Source organism: Bombina bombina, chromosome 5 (assembly GCF_027579735.1).
Source record: "Bombina bombina isolate aBomBom1 chromosome 5, aBomBom1.pri, whole genome shotgun sequence".
Taxonomy (NCBI): Eukaryota; Metazoa; Chordata; class Amphibia; order Anura; family Bombinatoridae; genus Bombina; species Bombina bombina.
Window position 1 is genome coordinate 256,168,327 of NC_069503.1, and position 17,144 is coordinate 256,185,470.

The 17,144-nt window shown below is 39.5% G+C and overlaps 1 protein-coding gene across 1 annotated transcript in view; it reads left to right on the forward strand.

The window, feature by feature from the left end:
• The window catches only part of DNAJC1 (DnaJ heat shock protein family (Hsp40) member C1), an 823,579-nt gene that overhangs the window by 548,260 nt on the left and 258,175 nt on the right, over positions 1–17,144 (forward strand). The gene's annotated exons all lie outside the window — the stretch shown is intronic.

A 17,144-nucleotide genomic window follows, 5' to 3' on the forward strand; every position in this document is an offset into this window, starting at 1 on the left:
TATTTGGACTGTAATCACTTCAGATGCAAGTCTTTTAGGTTGGGGGTTGTCTGGAGGTCTGAGGGCACAAGGGGTTTGGTTTCCTTAGAAGGCGAGGTTGACAATAAATGTTTTAGAACAATTTTCAGAGCACTTTAGAGTTGACCTCTGTTGAATAAAAGCAGTCTTATCTCAGTTTTTAGACAATGTCACAGCAGTGGCCTACTTCAGTCATCAGGGGGGAAACTGCCATTCCCTAGCCAAGTGTTTTGAATTCTTTGCTGGGCAGAAGCTAATGGTTGTCTGATTTCTGCAGTTCATATTCCAGAAGTAAACACCTGGGAAGTAGATTTTTCTCAGGCGTCAGTCCTTGCATCCAGTGGAGTGGTCTCTCCATCTGGATATTTTCAATCAGATAGTGGATCTTTGGGGTCTTCTAGAGTAGGGTTCTTTAAACCACGGGTCAGGACCAATTACTGGGTCGTAACACCATTTCTCCAACATAGGTGTGTCCGGTCCACGGCGTCATCCTTACTTGTGGGATATTCTCTTCCCCAACAGGAAATGGCAAAGAGCCCAGCAAAGCTGGTCACATGATCCCTCCTAGGCTCCGCCTACCCCAGTCATTCTCTTTGCCGTTGTACAGGCAACATCTCCACGGAGATGGCTTAGAGTTTTTTAGTGTTTAACTGTAGTTTTTATTATTCAATCAAGAGTTTGTTATTTTGAAATAGTGCTGGTATGTACTATTTACTCAGAAACAGAAAAGAGATGAAGATTTCTGTTTGTATGAGGAAAATGATTTTAGCAACCGTAACTAAAATCCATGGCTGTTCCACACAGGACTGTTGAGAGCAATTAACTTCAGTTGGGGGAACAGTGTGCAGTCTCTTGCTGCTTGAGGTATGACACATTCTAACAAGACGATGTAATGCTGGAAGCTGTCATTTTCCCTATGGGATCCGGTAAGCCATGTTTATTACGATCATAAATAAGGGCTTCACAAGGGCTTATTAAGACTGTAGACTGTTTCTGGGCTAAATCGATTCATTATTAACACATATTTAGCCTTGAGGAATCATTTTATCTGGGTATTTTGATATAATAATATCGGCAGGCACTGTATTAGACACCTTATTCCTTAGGGGCTTTCCAAAGCTTAAGCAGAGCCTCATTTTCGCGCCGGTGTGGCGCACTTGTTTTTGAGAGGCATGGCATGCAGTCGCATGTGAGAGGAGCTCTGATACTTAGAAAAGACTTTCTGAAGGCGTCATTTGGTATCGTATTCCCCTTTGGGCTTGGTTGGGTCTCAGCAAAGCAGATACCAGGGACTGTAAAGGGGTTAAAGTTTAAAACGGCTCCGGTTCCGTTATTTTAAGGGTTAAAGCTTCCAAATTTGGTGTGCAATACTTTTAAGGCTTTAAGACACTGTGGTGAAAATTTGGTGAATTTTGAACAATTCCTTCATGTTTTTTCGCAATTGCAGTAATAAAGTGTGTTCAGTTTAAAATTTAAAGTGACAGTAACGGTTTTATTTTTAAAAACGTTTTTGTACTTTGTTATCAAGTTTATGCCTGTTTAACATGTCTGAACTACCAGATAGACTGTGTTCTGAATGTGGGGAAGCCAGAATTCCTATTCATTTAAATAAATGTGATTTATGTGATAATGACAATGATGCCCAAGATGATTCCTCAAGTGAGGGGAGTAAGCATGGTACTGCATCATTCCCTCCTTCGTCTACACGAGTCTTGCCCACTCAGGAGGCCCCTAGTACATCTAGCGCGCCAATACTCCTTACTATGCAACAATTAACGGCTGTAATGGATAATTCTGTCAAAAACATTTTAGCCAAAATGAACCCTTGTCAGCGTAAGCGTGGCTGCTCTGTTTTAGATACTGAAGAGCATGACGACGCTGATATTAATATCTCTGAAGGGCCCCTAACCCAGTCTGATGGGGCCAGGGAGGTTTCTGTCTGAGGGAAGAAATTACTGATTCAGGGAACATTTCTCAACAGGCTGAACCTGATGTGATTGCATTTAAATTTAAGTTGGAACATCTCCGCATTCTGCTTAAGGAGGTATTATCCACTCTGGATGATTGTGAAAAGTTGGTCATCCCAGAGAAACTATGTAAAATGGGACAAGTTCCTAGAGGTGCCGGAGCTCCCAGAAGCTTTTCCTATACCCAAGCGGGTGGCGGACATTGTTAATAAAGAATGGGAAAGGCCCGGTATTCCTTTCGTCCCTCCCCCCATATTTAAAAAATTGTTTCCTATGGTCGACCCCAGAAAGGACTTATGGCAGACAGTCCCCAAGGTCGAGGGAGCGGTTTCCACTTTAAACAAACGCACCACTATACCCCTAGAGGATAGTTGTGCTTTCAAAGATCCTATGGATAAAAAATTAGAAGGTTTGCTTAAAAAGATGTTTGTTCAGCAGGGTTACCTTCTACAACCAATTTCATGCATTGTCCCTGTCGCTACAGCCGCATGTTTCTGGTTCGATGAGCTGATAAAGACGCTCGATAGTGATTCTCCTCCTTATGAGGAGATTATGGACAGAATCAATGCTCTCAAATTGGCTAATTCTTTCACCCTAGACGCCACTTTGCAATTGGCTAGGTTAGCGGCTAAGAATTCTGGGTTTGCTATTATGGCGCGCAGAGCGCTTTGGTTGAAATCTTGGTCGGCTGATGCGTCTTCCAAGAACAAGCTACTAAACATTCCTTTCAAGGGGAAAACGCTGTTTGGCCCTGACTTGAAAGAGATTATCTCTGATATCACTGGGGGTAAGGGCCACGCCCCTTCCTCAGGATCGGCCTTTCAAGGCAAAAAATAGACCTAATTTTCGTCCCTTTCGTAAAAACGGACCAGCCCAAAGTGCTACGTCCTCTAAGCAAGAGGGTAATACTTCTCAAGCCAAGCCAGCTTGGAGACCAATGCAAGGCTGGAACAAGGGAAAGCAGGCCAAGAAACCTGCCACTGCTACCAAGACAGCATGAAATGTTGGCCCCCGATCCGGGACCGGATCTGGTGGGGGGGCAGACTCTCTTTCTTCGCTCAGGCTTGGGCAAGAGATGTTCTGGATCCTTGGGCGCTAGAAATAGTCTCCCAAGGTTATCTTCTGGAATTCAAGGGACTTCCCCCAAGGGGGAGGTTCCACAGGTCTCAGTTGTCTTCAGACCACATAAAAAGACAGGCGTTCTTACATTGTGTAGAAGACCTGTTAAAAATGGGGAGTGATTCATCCAGTTCCATTAAGAGAACAAGGGATGGGGTTCTACTCCAATCTGTTCATAGTTCCCAAAAAAGAGGGAACGTTCAGACCAATCTTAGATCTCAAGATCTTAAACAAGTTTCTCAAGGTTCCATCGTTCAAGATGGAAACCATTCGAACTATTCTTCCTTCCATCCAGGAAGGTCAATTCATGACCACGGTGGATTTAAAGGATGCGTATCTACATATTCCTATCCACAAGGAACATCATCGGTTCCTAAGGTTCGCATTCCTGGACAAACATTACCAGTTCGTGGCGCTTCCTTTCGGATTAGCCACTGCTCCAAGGATTTTCACAAAGGTACTAGGGTCCCTTCTAGCTGTGCTACGACCAAGGGCGTTGCGGGTAGTACCTTACTTGGACGACATTCTGATTCAAGCGTCGTCCCTTCCTCAAGCAAAGGCTCACACGGACATCGTCCTGGCCTTTCTCAGATCTCACGGATGGAAAGTGAACGTGGAAAAGAGTTCTCTATCCCCGTCAACAAGGGTTCCCTTCTTGGGAACAATTATAGACTCCTTAGAAATGAGGATTTTTCTGACAGAGGTCAGAAAAACAAAACTTCTAGACTCTTGTCGGATACTTCATTCCGTTCCTCTTCCTTCCCATAGCTCAGTGCATGGAAGTGATCGGGTTGATGGTAGCGGCAATGGACATAGTTCCTTTTGCGCGCATTCATCTAAGACCATTACAACTGTGCATGCTCAGTCAGTGGAATGGGGACTATACAGACTTGTCTCCGAAGATACAAGTAAATCAGAGGACCAGAGACTCACTCCGTTGGTGGCTGTCCCTGGACAACCTGTCACAAGGGATGACATTCCGCAGACCAGAGTGGGTCATTGTCACGACCGACGCCAGTCTGATGGGCTGGGGCGCGGTCTGGGGATCCCTGAAAGCTCAGGGTCTTTGGTCTCGGGAAGAATCTCTTCTACCGATAAATATTCTGGAACTGAGAGCGATATTCAATGCTCTCAAGGCTTGGCCTCAGCTAGCGAGGACCAAGTTCATACGGTTTCAATCAGACAACATGACAACTGTTGCGTACATCAACCATCAGGGGGGAACAAGGAGTTCCCTAGCGATGGAAGAAGTGACCAAAATCATTCTATGGGCGGAGTCTCACTCCTGCCACCTGTCTGCTATCCACATCCCAGGAGTGGAAAATTGGGAAGCGGATTTTCTGAGTCGTCAGACATTGCATCCGGGGGAGTGGGAACTCCATCCGGAAATCTTTGCCCAAGTCACTCACCTGTGGGGCATTCCAGACATGGATCTGATGGCCTCTCGTCAGAACTTCAAAGTTCCTTGCTACGGGGCCAGATCCAGGGATCCCAAGGCGGCTCTAGTGGATGCACTAGTAGCACCTTGGACCTTCAAACTAGCTTATGTGTTCCCGCCATTTCCTCTCATCCCCAGGCTGGTAGCCAGGATCAATCAGGAGAGGGCGTCGGTGATCTTGATAGCTCCTGCGTGGCCACGCAGGACTTGGTATGCAGATCTGGTGAATATGTCATCGGCTCCACCTTGGAAGCTACCTTTGAGACGAGACCTTCTTGTTCAGGGTCCGTTCGAACATCCGAATCTGGTTTCACTCCAGCTGACTGCTTGGAGATTGAACGCTTGATTTTATCGAAGCGAGGATTCTCAGATTCTGTTATCGATACTCTTGTTCAGGCCAGAAAGCCTGTAACTAGAAAGATTTACCACAAAATTTGGAAAAAATATATCTGTTGGTGTGAATCTAAAGGATTCCCTTGGGACAAGGTTAAGATTCCTAGGATTCTATCCTTCCTTCAAGAAGGATTGGAAAAAGGATTATCTGCAAGTTCCCTGAAGGGACAGATTTCTGCCTTGTCGGTGTTACTTCACAAAAAGCTGGCAGCTGTGCCAGATGTTCAAGCCTTTGTTCAGGCTCTGGTTAGAATCAAGCCTGTTTACAAACCTTTGACTCCTCCTTGGAGTCTCAATTTAGTTCTTTCAGTTCTTCAGGGGGTTCCGTTTGAACCCTTACATTCCGTTGATATTAAGTTATTATCTTGGAAAGTTTTGTTTTTAGTTGCAATTTCTTCTGCTAGAAGAGTTTCAGAATTATCTGCTCTGCAGTGTTCTCCTCCTTATCTGGTGTTCCATGCAGATAAGGTGGTTTTACGTACTAAACCTGGTTTTCTTCCAAAAGTTGTCTCTAACAAAAACATTAACCAGGAGATTATCGTACCTTCTCTGTGTCCGAAACCAGTTTCAAAGAAGGAACGTTTGTTGCACAATTTGGATGTTCGCGCTCTAAAATTCTATTTAGATGCTACAAAGGATTTTAGACAAACATCTTCCTTGTTTGTTGTTTATTCAGGTAAAAGGAGAGGTCAAAAAGCAACTTCTACCTCTCTCTCTTTTTGGATTAAAAGCATCATCAGATTGGCTTACGAGACTGCCGGACGGCAGCCTCCCGAAAGAATCACAGCTCATTCCACTAGGGCTGTGGCTTCCACATGGGCCTTCAAGAACGAGGCTTCTGTTGATCAGATATGTAGGGCAGCGACTTGGTCTTCACTGCACACTTTTACCAAATTTTACAAGTTTGATACTTTTGCTTCTTCTGAGGCTATTTTTGGGAGAAAGGTTTTGCAAGCCGTGGTGCCTTCCATTTAGGTGACCTGATTTGCTCCCTCCCTTCATCCGTGTCCTAAAGCTTTGGTATTGGTTCCCACAAGTAAGGATGACGCCGTGGACCGGACACACCTATGTTGGAGAAAACAGAATTTATGTTTACCTGATAAATTTCTTTCTCCAACGGTGTGTCCGGTCCACGGCCCGCCCTGGTTTTTTAATCAGGTCTGATAATTTATTTTCTTTAACTACAGTCACCACGGTACCATATGGTTTCTCCTATGCAAATATTCCTCCTTAACGTCGGTCGAATGACTGGGGTAGGCGGAGCCTAGGAGGGATCATGTGACCAGCTTTGCTGGGCTCTTTGCCATTTCCTGTTGGGGAAGAGAATATCCCACAAGTAAGGATGACGCCGTGGACCGGACACACCGTTGGAGAAAGAAATTTATCAGGTAAACATAAATTCTGTTTTTTACTGGGGTGCGACGTGTGTGTTGTAAGAGAGTGTGTATGGTGTATGTTCTATGAGAATGTGTGTAGTGTGTGTGTTATATGATCATTTTTGCTAATGAAAGAATATTGCAAAATGCTTACATTTCAAATTGAAATGCACACATGCACATTTCTATCCTTTTAAATCCTCACTATAGTTGGTTTTTAAGTCTAAAAAGTTTCTCATAGCCTCAAAAAAAAAGTTCTGAGAGACAGAGGAGTATAATGCAATTAAATCAATTGTAAACCCACTGTATTTAGGGTTCCAGGTAAATATATATAAAAAAAAAGCTAATACATGTGCTCGCTGAAATGTTATTCTATAGCAGGACAACAGAAGTCCTGTAATTACAAGTTGTTTACTGTCCCTTTAAAGCATATAGAATGTGCAGATTTTACCAGCAATTTGAACTTTCAAGTGCTTGCCAGAAAGTAAATTAATAGAAATAAGAAATGAGATTACATAAACAAATCATTCAACTGACATCTTGCAAGTAAGCCATCTGTGTTGAATGTGACCATTTATCAATGAAGTACAAAAAGGGATGTAATAGGAAGGCATTGTGTTGCATTGTACACTGTTCGCTAATATTTGTACAGTTTGATAGAAGAAATAAAAAACTCATTCTAGATCAAATAAACGCTGAACAAAGCCTTCAAAGTGTATTGAAGGAAATAGGTGTTTAAATCTAAAGGGTTTAGTGGCCTTGGAATTCTTTGAAGAATGTTACATAAACCATATTGCTCTTCATTATACTCATGTTCTTATGTCCTAAAGAGTGGCCTTCAACAGCTCAGTTCCTCTAATATGAGAAGCAAATATAGGTCTCACAAATATATTGGAAAACGCATGACATTAAAAACCACAATAAATTGTATTTGTCTGTATCAATAAATTGTCTGTAATAATAAGTAGTTAAAGTGAAAGTCAATCCTAGCGTTTGTGAAACACTAGGATTGACCATTGAAACAAATAAAGGGGGGAATAAACTTTAATTCATGAAGTATAACATACTTCAGGCAGAAAGCTCCTTTATTTGTTTCAAGCGTTTCCACACTGAGCTGCTCAGGCAGCCCACGGCAGATCGCTATTTTGCTAAGTTGTGACTTTTCCACCTCTTAGCAAATAGCATGTGAGAAATCCGGCGCCACAGGAAGACAAGCCGGATTTCTAGGCACGGCTATTGGCTAAGAGGTGAAAAGTCACCTCTCAAGCAAAATAGCGTTCTGCCGTGGGCTGCCTTAGCAGCTCAGTGCGGCAACGCTTGAAACAAATAAAGGAGCTTTCAGCATGAAGTATCTAATACTTCATGAATGAAAGTCCCCTTTATTTTTTTCAATGGTAAATCCTAGAGTTTCACAAACGCTAGGATTTGCTTTCACTTTAACATCCAATGCACTCAAATACAGATATTTTTTGATAAAGATTTTGTCACAGTTTATTTGATTTGATCTTGCATACATGGTGCACCTATTTTGGGGTGACAATAGCTACAAAATATGTTTACAAAAACTGATAATGTTGCGTACTAGGGTTCCCTTGCTAAGTAACATACAGTTTGGCCTACTGCTACCCTTTCAACTGCTTAAAAAAAATACATAAAGTTTTAAAAATATGGTTTTTAACACATAGTTAAAGTCTGCTCCAGAACAGCAATACATTATTGAAACCTATCTGAATACATCTGGTGAGCCAATGACAAGAAGCATATGTGCATAACCACTAATCACCAGCCAGCTCCGCCTTCCAGTATTGCATTGCTGCCCATGAATCTACCTAGTTATGCTTTTCAACATAAGAATAACAACAGAACAGTCAATTTTATGATAGAAGTAAATGAAAAAGTATATTAACATTGCATGCTGTATCTGATTCATTAATATTTTATTTTCACTTTAATGTCCCTTTACGTTCTCGCCACTCTGGAAAACTTTCATTACTAAACAACAACAATCTCACCCTTTCTATTTTATACACACCACTTCTTCCTAGCACTGCTATCAGTATAATGTTTGGTGAAAATATTGTATGCAGCACCTAATTGCAAAAAATAATGCCAAAATTAATATAAATATAAAGCCCCTCCCACCGTATTGGAAACTAGTCATTATTATTTCTGATAAGCTTAATGTCTATTTCTTTCATGTAACTGGCAAGAGTCCATGAGCTAGTGACGTATGGGATATGCAATCCTACCAGGAGGGGCAAAGTTTCCCAAACCTCAAAATTCCTATAAATACACCCCTCAGCACACCCACAATTCAGTTTTACAAAATTTGCCTCCTATGGAGGTGGTGAAGCAAGTTTGTGCTAAGATTTTTACGTTGACATGCGCTTCTCAGCATTTTGAAGCCTGATTCCTCTCAGAGTACAGCGAATGTCAAAGGGATGTGAAGGGAGTATCACCTATTGAATGCAATGATTTCCCTAACGGGGGTCTATTTCATAGGTTCTCTGTTATCGGTCGTAGAGATTCATCTCCTACCTCCCTTTTCAGATCAACAATATACTCTCATATACCATTACCTCTACTGATAACTGTTTCAGTACTGGTCTGGCTATCTGCTATATGTGGATGGGTGTCTTTTTGGTAAGTATGTTTTTTATTACTTAAGACACCCCAGCTATGGTCTGGCACTTTATGCATTTATATAAAGTTCTAAATATATGTATTGTACTTATATTTGCCATGAGTCAGGTTCATGTATTTCCTTCTGCAGACTGTCAGCTTCATATTTGGGAAATTAAACATATTAAGAAATATTTTTTTCTTACCTGGGGTTTAGTCTTTTTTTCAAATTGACTACTTTTTACTTTCAAATTGTGGGCAGCATTAGGCACACGGGTGCGCCAAATGCTAGACTTTATTGCGTCATTCTTGGCGCAAAAAAAGGAAGTTCGTTGATGCTAGTTCATCACTTCTGGCGTCTTAGTTGACGTGGGAGTCTTACACATGGTTGCGTCGTTAGCAGTGTGTAATTTCTGGATGTTGTTGGCGGCAAAAAAAATTCTCTCACGTTGGGCGTCATACTTGGCGACAAATTTTTCAGTAGTTTTATACCCCATTGCTGTTTGCCTCTTGCCTTTCTCTATGTCAGAGGGCTATGCTGTTTGCATTTTTTTCCCATTCCTGAAACTGTCATATAAGGAAATTGATCATTTTGCTTTATAGGTTGTTTTTTGCAAAATGCAAGATGTCTCAATCTGATCCTGCCTCAGAAGTATCTGTTGGAACGTTGCTGCCTGACATCTGTTCTACCAAAGCTAAGGGCATTTGTTGTAAGATTGTGGAAATTATATCTCAGATTGTCATTTGTAATAATTGTCATGATAAACTTTTACACGTAGAGAATGTATCCATCAGTAATAGTGCATTGCCAGTTGCAGTTCCTTCAACTTCTAATGTACATGATATACCTATGAATTTTAAAGAATTTGTTACTGATTCTATTCAGAAGGCTTTGTCTGCATTTCCGCCTTCTAATAAACGTAAAAGGTCTTTTAAAACTTCTCATAAAGTTGATGAAATTTCAAATGACCGGCAACATAATGATTTATCCTCCTCTGATGAGGATCTATCTGATTCAGAAGATCCTTCCTCAGATATTGACACTGACAAATCTACTTATTTGTTTAAAATAGAGTATATTCGTTCTTTATTAAAAGAAGTGTTAATTACTTTGGATATTGAGGAAGCTAGTCCTCTTGACATTAAGACTAGTAAGCGTTTAAATGCTGTTTTTAAACCTCCTGTGGTTACTCCAGAGGTTTTTCCTATTCCTGATGCTATTTCTGATATGATTTCTAAGGAATGGAATAAGCCAGGTACTCCTTTTATTCCTTCTTCAAGGTTTAAAAAAAATTGTATCCTTTACCAGCAATTTCTATAGAGTTTTGGGAAAAAAATCCCCAAAGTTGATGGGGCTATTTCTACTCTTGTTAACCGTACCACTATTCCTATGGAAGACAGTACTTCGTTTATATATCCTTTAGATAGGAAACTTGAATCCTATCTAAGGAAATCCTATTTGTATTCAGGTCATCTTCTCAGGCCTGCAATTTCTTTGGCTGATGTTGCGGCTGCATCAACTTTTTGGTTGGAGAATTTAGCGCAACAAGAGTTGGATTCTGACATATCTAGCATTGTTCGTTTACTGCAACATGCTAATCATTTTATTTGTGATGCCATTTTTGATATTATCAAAATTGATGTTAGATCCATGTCTTTAGCTATTTTAGCTAGAAGAGCTTTGTGGCTTAAATCTTGGAATGCTGATATGACATCTAAATCTAGATTATCTCTTTCTTTCCAAGGTAATAATGTATTTGGTTCTCATTTGGATTCTATTATTTCAACTGTTACTAGAGGAAAAGGGGTTTTTCTGCCTCAGGATAAAAAAAACCTAAGGGTAAATCTAAGGCTTCTAACCGTTTTCGTTCCTTTCGTCAAAATAAGGAACAAAAATCTAATACTTCCCCCAAGGAATCTGCTTCCAATTGGAAGCCTTCCTCAAATTGGAATAAATCCAAGCCATTTAAGAAACCAAAGTCAGTCCCTAAGTCCGCATTAAGGTGCAGCCCTCATTCCAGCTCAGCTGGTAGGGGGCAGATTAAGGTTTTTCAAGGATTTTTGGATAAATTCTGTCCAAAATCAATGGATTCAGAGCATTGTCTCTCAAGGGTATCGAATAGGATTCAGAGTAAGACCTCCTGTGAGAAGATTCTTTCTCTCACGTATCCCAGCAAATCCAGTAAAAGCTCAGGCTTTCCTGAAGTGTGTTTCAGACCTGGAGTCTTCAGGGGTAATCATGCCGGTTCCTTTTCAGGAACAGGGTCTGGGGTTTTATTCAAATCTATTCATTGTCCCAAAGATGGAAAATTCATTCAGACCTGTTCTGGATCTGAAAATTTTGAATCGCTATGTAAGAGTACCAACTTTAAAGATGGTGACTATAAGAACTATTCTGCCTTTTGTTCAGCAAGGACATTATATGTCTACAATAGACTTGCAGGATGTATAGCTTCATATTCCGATTCATCCAGAACATTATCAGTTCCTGAGATTCTCTTTTCTAGAAAACATTACCAATTTGTTGCTCTTCCATTTGGCCTAGCAACAGCTCCAAGAATCTTTTCCAAGGTTCTAGGTGCCCTTCTCTCTGTAATCAGAGAGCAGGGTATTGCAGTGTTTCCTTATTTGGACGATATCTTGGTACTAGCTCAGTCTTTACGTTCTGCAGAATCTCCCACAAATCAACTAGTGTTGTTTCTTCAAAGACATGGTTGGAGGATCAATTTACCAAAAAGTTTCTTGATTCCTCAGACAAGGGTCACCTTTTTAGGTTTTCAGATAGATTCAGTGTCCATGACTGTCTCTAACAGACAAGAGACGTTTGAAATTGGTTGCAGACTGTCGACACCTTTAGTCTCAGTCATTCCCTTCAGTGGCTATGTGCATGGAAGTTTTAGGCCTCAGGACTGCAGCATCAGACGCGATTCCTTTTCCTTGTTTTAACATGAAACCTCTCCAGCTTCTCATGTTGAATCAATGGTGCAGGGATTATACAAAGATATCACAGTTAATATCCTTAAATCCCAATAGTCGACACACTCTGACGTGGTTGTTAAATCACCAGCGTTTAGTTCAAGGGGCCTCCTTTGTTCGGCCAAACTGGACTGTGATCACTACAGATGCAAGTCTTTCAAGTTGGGGAGCTGTTTGTGGATCTCTGACAGCACAAGGGGTTTGGAAATCTCAAGAGGCAAGATTACCAATCAATATTTTAGAACTCCGTGCAATTTTTAGGGCTCTTCAGTTTTGGCCTCTGTTGAAGAGAGAACCATTCATTTGCTTTCAGACAGACAATATCACAACTGTGACATATGTCAATCATCAGGGTGGGACTCACGGTCCCCAAGCAATGAAAGAGGTATCTTGGATACTTGCTTGGGCGGAATCCAGCTCCTGTCTAATCTCTGCAGTGCATATCCCAGGTGTAGACAATTGGTAGGCGGATTATCTCAGCCGTCAGACTTTACATCCAGGGAAGTGGTCTCTCCATCCAGATGTGTTTTCTCAGATGTGGGGTCTTCCAGAGATAGATCTCATGGCCTCTCATCTAAACAAGAAACTTCCCAGATACCTGTCCAGGTCCAGGGATGTTCATCCTGCTTACATTTTTCCGCCTCTAGTTCTTCTTCCAAGAGTGATATCCAAAATCATCATGGAACAATCGTTTGTGTTTCTGGTGGCTCTAGCGTGGCCACACAGGTTTTTGTATGTGGATCTTGTTCGGATGTCCAGTTGCCAACCTCCTTGGCCACTTCCGTTAAGGCCGGACCTTCTGTCTCAAGGTCTGTTTTTCCATCAGGATCTCAAATCATTAAATTTGAAGGTATGGAAATTGAACGCTTAGTACTAAGTCATAGAGGTTTCTCTGACTCAGTAATTAATACTATGTTACAAGCTCGTAAATCTGTCTCTAGGAAGAATTATTATCGAGTTTGGAAGACCTACATTTCCTGGTGTTCTTCTCATAAATTTTCTTGGCATTCTTTCAGAATTCCTAGAATTCTACAGTTTCTTCAGGATGGTTTGGATAAGCGTTTGTCTGCAAGTTCCTTGGAGGGACAAATCTCTGCCCTTTCTGTTTTATTTCATAGAAAGATTGCTAATCTTCCTGATATTCACTGTTTTGTACAGGCTTTAGTTCATATTAAGCCTGTCATTAAATCAATTTCTCCTCCTAGGAGTCTTAATTTGGTTTTGAAGGCGTTACAGGCTTCTCCATTTGAGCCTATGCATTCTTTGGACATTAAACTACTTTCTTGGAAAGTGTTGTTCCTTTTGGCCATCTCTTCTGCTAGCAGAGTTTCTGAGCTATCTGCTCTTTCTTGTGAATCTCCTTTTCTGATTGTTTATCAGGATAAGGCGGTTTTGCGGACTTCATTTAAATTTTTGCCTAAAGTTGTGAATTCTAAAAACATTAGTAGAGAAATTGTTGTCCCTTCCTTGTGTCCTTATCCTAAGAATTCTATGGAAAGATCCTTACATTCTTTGGATGTGGTAAGAGCTTTGAAATATTATGTTGAAGCTTCTAAAGATTTCAGGAAGACTTCTAGTCTATTTGTTATATTTTCGGGTCCTAGGAAAGGTCAGAAGGCTTCTGCTATTTCCTTGGTTTCTTGGTTAAAGCTTTTGAATCTTTCAGAGAATTACAGCTCATTCTACTAGATCAATCTCAACTTCGTGGGCTTTTAAGAATGAAGCTTGATCAGCTTTGCAAAGCAGCAACTTGGTCTTCTTTGCATACATTTACTAAATTCTACCGTTTTGATGTATTTGCTTCTTCAGAAGCAGTTTTTGGTAGAAAAGTTCTTCAGGCAGCTGTTTCAGTTTGATTCTTCTGCTGATGTTTTAAGTTTTTCTTGTCATTAAAATAATAAATTTATTATTTGGGTTGTGGATTATTTTTTCAGCGGAAAATGGCTGTTTTTTTATTTTATCCCTCCCTCTCTAGTGACTCTTGCGTGGAGTTCCACATCTTGGATATTGATATCCCATACATCACTAGCTCATGGACTCTTGCCAATTACATGAAAGAAAACATAATTTATGTAAGAACTTACCTGATAAATTCATTTCTTTCATATTGTCCATGAGAGTCCATGAGGCCCACCTTTTTTATGGTGATTATGATTTTTTGTATAAAGCACAATTATTTCTAAATTCCTTTGTTGATGCTTTTTACTCCTTTCTTTATAACCCCACTACTTGGCTATTCGTTAAACTGAATTGTGGGTGTGGTGAGGGGTGTATATATAGGCATTTTGAGGTTTGGGAAACTTTGCCCCTCCTGGTAGGATTGTATATCCCATACGTCACTAGCTCATGGACTCTTGCCAATATGAAAGAAATTAATTTATCAGGTAAGTTCTTACATAAATTATGTTTTTATCAATTGTTAAAGGGATACTAAACCCACATTTTTTCTTTCATGATTCAGATAGAACATGCAATTTTAAGCAACTTTTTAATTTACTCCTGTTATCAATTTTTCTTTGTTCTCTTGCTATCTTTATTTGAAAAAGCAGGAATGTGAGCTTAAGAGCCGGCCCATTTTTGATTCAGCATCTGGGTAGCGCTTGCTGATTGGTTGCTAAATGTAGCCACCAATCAGCAAGCGCTACCCAGGTGCTGAACCAAAAATGGTCCGGCTTCAAAACTTACATTCCCGCTTTTTCAAATAAAGATATCAATAGAACAAAGAAAATTTGATAATAGGAGTAAATTAGAAAGTTGCTCTAAAATTGCATGTTCTATCTGAATCATGAAAGAAAAAATTTGGGTTTAGTGTCCCTTTAAGTGAAAATGTGTTTGTAGCACGTCAGTCACAATAGAGAAAAAGCACTGCACATATTATGCAATAGAAACCCCCGCTTCATCTTTATTGTATTTGTTTTTAAGTGATGATTTTGTTTATATGGCTAACCAATGACACCAAATAAGGTGTCAAACAATATTTGTCAAATGATTTGCGGTAGTTAACAAATTTATAGCCGAACGCCTTGTTTTAGTTCTATTTTAACATCAGGAAAATTGTTCAGGCCACAGGAAAAAAAATCAAGGACAGATGGCAATTCTACATTACTGATATTAGTTTTGTCGTTTTAGCCGTGTTTCTCCTTTTAGCTTTGTCCATTACTTGTGTGTTTTATAATTGTCGCAAGGACATGATATGAATTTTTATGTTTTCAGTTCCTAAGCTCGGCTGAAATTTCATTTTGTATTCAGTACGGAGATTTAATCTTGGAGCATACTTTTTGATGCAAAATCTGAATGCTAGAGAAGCTATGACAGCTGTCCCCTCACCATGTGGTGTCCCCCATTACACTGCTGTAGAGAGAAATCCTTTTCCCAATGTTTCAGTAATATTGGACACACATGTTTCCTAGTGACAAAGCAGTATGCTTATGCATTCATTTGACTCTTACTGCTACAGTTGGCTCCATATTAAAACATTCACACCAGGGCCACCCTAGTGGTCGCTGTGGTAGTTAGATCACAGTAGGCTCTGTTATATCTAAAGATACAGTTAACCACTGCTGAGGAAGGGCAAAATCACTAAAGCTTTTTGTCAAATATTGGAGATGTGCATATGTTTTGAGACAATGCATAAACGCTAGAAAAGATCAGTCGGCTTCTCCCCTGTTAATTGATTTGCTATAAACTTTCAATAGCTGAGAGTATAGTGAATTGCACTTATCTTATTTTTTTAAGCTTTAATTGTGAAGTTTCTTTATAGTCTGTATTGCTATTATTTTAATACAATAAAGCAGTGTAAATTATTTTTAGAAATTTAAATTTTTTTGCAATTTTAGAAACATACAATTTTTCATAATCTTAAACATCCAATTTCCTTAACTAAGATTATGCCAAATAGGTAGTTCTTACATAAACTAAAATTACATTTTAATAAAAATATAGACTTGCATATTGGACCATATATTTGTGTATTATCATGTATAATTATTTTACAGCTACGTTAATATTTTAACACAACAGATAAAATGAATATGCAGTTTCTTGTCTGCCTTGAAACAATTAAATAATCAACGGTTTCCACTGAATACATCTCCAGTTCCTTATCTGAATATTCTTTATGCATGCACCATTGACATACTATCTTCAAAGAGTTTCTTTGAGAAGATTCCTTTAGAATTATTTTAGTATTCTATCATAAAGGTCCCTATTCAAAAAGAAAACATTTTTAATATCCCTGACTTACTAGCTTCTTCTTTATCAACATTTTGACAAAATATGTGCTCTTAAATTGTTGTGATATAAAAATTGTCAGTTATAATTGTACCCTACCGTTTCCATACATAATACTGCTGTAACACGATCTGAAAAAATGTAGAAGTCTAATAATTATTATAGATTTAATATTCATTTTAAGAATTTAATTTAGACATAGTTTATGGGGATTAATAATCCTATTTGAATGGTTTCTGTAGTAGTTCATATTGTTACAATGAAGTATAGCTATACAATTAGATAGAAATAGTTACTGTGAGCGTAATTTACAATTTTCCCTTTTTACTTTAGTAATAAAAAAATATTTATTTTTATTTATTTTATTTTTTTTGTCCCCCACCATTTGTTTAGCTTTAGCATTTATTTAATGAAAGTATGAAATACCATATTATAAGACTAAGAAATAGTTTTAAAATATATGAATTAATTTGCATGCATTTAAAAAAAACCACTTTATCTGCATTGCTGAAAGGTTTTTAAAATTAAATGAACAAAGGATCACATGGACACAAAATAGAATGATTGATCAAATCCTCCCTGCTATTGGCTATTATTTAGTGACTCCTAAGTGGCAGGTTATATTTATGCTAATTTATCTGCTTTAGGGAACATTGTTGATAGCAGAACAAAGTGAATAAAAGTAGTTTGCTTTGCAAATGAATGCAAATGGTACAGCCTTTCGGGAAGCCCTTTAACAGGGGCAGTGCTCTTTGATTATGAGTGAAGCTGCCATTTGGACATGGTGAAAAGAGCACGCTTGAACCATTGATTAGGGGAGACAGTGAAAGAAGTCAGGAAGGGCCCCGTTAAGCTTGCAGTGCAGCAGGCGGATGTCAGTGTGGTTAGAGCACAGTGGGAGAATGACAAGGAGGATTAGTGTCAGGGAGAAGCTTTGCTGTAGCTGTGGAGATGGTCCCTGGGGTCACTCACCTCTGACTGTTGTTCTCTGCTGATGGCTCAGTA